The sequence below is a fragment of the Aplysia californica genome, unplaced genomic scaffold (assembly GCF_000002075.1).
Source record: "Aplysia californica isolate F4 #8 unplaced genomic scaffold, AplCal3.0 scaffold00589, whole genome shotgun sequence".
In the NCBI taxonomy this organism is placed as follows: Eukaryota; Metazoa; Mollusca; class Gastropoda; order Aplysiida; family Aplysiidae; genus Aplysia; species Aplysia californica.
Genome location: NW_004797859.1, coordinates 92,421 through 94,635, shown reverse-complemented (window position 1 = coordinate 94,635; position 2,215 = coordinate 92,421).

Sequence of the window (2,215 nt, the reverse complement as noted above, 5' to 3'; positions counted from 1 at the left end):
TGGCGGAGAGTCGCTCTGCGCGTGTGTGTGTGTGTGTGTGTGTGTGTGTGTGTGTGTGTGTGTGTATGTTTTGCGTTTGTGTGTGTGTGCGTGTGTGTGTGTGTGTGTGTGTGTGCGTGTGTGTGCGTGTGTGCGTGTGTTTGTGTGGGGGGAGGGGGGTGTGCTTGTGCACATGGTAGATATCAAATGTGAAAGAGTTGATGAGAAAGTGTTTGCGTGTGTTTGTTTGTGTGTGTTTGGTTTATGTAGGTATCAGAAGTAAAGATTTGCTCAGAAAATATGTATGTGCGTATGAAAGAGAAAGACAGACAGACAGACAGACAGACAGACAGACAGACAGACAGACAGACAGACAGACAGACAGAGAAACGACCAGATTGGTAGAGCCCATGGTTGCATTGGGAAATAGTTTCTTTATAGGGATAGGTCAGGCGCCGTCGGCTGAGAATCACGCCGAAAGAACTAAGACTCGCTAAGCTGAGACCTATATAAATGAGGTATAAATAGGACTGGAGAATAAAAGGAACAGATCGAGACAAAGATAAATGGGCTAGGGTCAGACAGCGGATGACGCAAAAAATTGCTGAGCTAAGTGGACAATAAAACAGCTAAATGATTAGTGTTGTGAGGAGTAATGCTCGGATTCTAATTGAGACGGCGTAATGAGACTGATGGAGACGAGGAGAAAGAGGAGGAGGAGGAGGAGGAGAAGGAGAAGGAGAAGGAGAAGAAGAAGAAGAAGAAGAAGAAGAAGAAGAAGAAGAAGAAGAAGAAGAAGAAAAAGAAGAAGAAGAAGAAGAAGAACAGCAGCAGCAACAACAACCACAACAACAACAACAACAACAACGAGAGTTGCAACAAATAAATACACAACAACACAGATAACAACAACACTACAACAACAACAACAACAACACTACAACAACAACACTACTACAACACAAGAACAACAACAACACTACAATAACAACAATAACAACAGCAACAACACTACAACGACAACAACAACTGCAACAACATTAATATGAGCAGGAGATAGACGATGATGACGATGAGAAAAAGAAGAGGAGAGGAGTAGGAGGGGGGTGGGAAGAACAATGGAGAGTAGCAGTAAGCATAATAGTAGGAAGAGGGTATTTTTATGACTGTGTTGATAAGTTGATAATAATCATGATGTTTTATTTCACCAAAAATTCAACCTCATCTTCACCAACAGCAACAATTGTCTTCAAACAGCGATTTTCGGTGCAAAACGTGTCAAAGTATTGGCTGAATCAGCGAAAAAAAACCCAACTAAATAGGAAATTTTCCTGACTTTGAATTCCCCCCCCCCCCTTTCCCCTTCTCCATCCTCTCCCCCCTCTCTCTCTCTCTCTCTCTCTCTCTCTCTCTCTCTCTCTCTCTCTCTCTCTCTCTCTCTCTCTCTCTCTCTCTCTCTCTTTCTCTTTCTCTCTCTCTCTCTCTTCTCTTCTCGCCACCCTCTTTCTCTCTCTCTTTCTCTCTCTCTCAGCCTCTCTCCTCTCTCTCGCTTCATCTCTCTCTCTGTCTCTCTCTCTGTGTCTGTCCTTATCTATCTGTCTGTCTATATTTCTATCTATCTATCTATCTATCTATCTATCTATCTATCTATCTATCTATCTATCTATCTATCTATCTATCTATCTATCTATCTATCTATCTATCTCTACTATCCCAATGGTACGATAAGACAGTTAATCTTTAGCACCATAATAATAAAGGTAACTTTTCTGAGGTATCATCGTTATTTATTTAACTTACTTTTACTTTTTCATCCTCTGTTTCCCTTAACCGCCGATGAGAGATGCAGTTTTCTATTGTAGGCCTGCACCGCAGCTCTTTCAATTGGAATATTATGATTTCTAATCGTTTCCTTGACACTTTCATTCCACCTTTTGCGTGGCCTTCCTCTTCCTTTATAGTCTGAGTGCTTAGTGTTATAGGCTCTTGAGGCTGGCTGGCTAGGTGACATAAGTAATAGGTGGGTAATCCATTCCATTCTCTGTTTTGTTTTCTATGAAATGCAGGCAGGACTCAGTGCCAATAGCTGCTCTTACTTCATTTCTCTTCCTGTCTCGTCTTTTGAAATTAAGGGTTTTGCGGAGACATTTCATTTCGTATGCAGTGATTTTGCTTTCACGGGTTTTACTTAATGTCCAGGTCTGGCACTGGTAGCGTAATGTTGGTATAAATATTG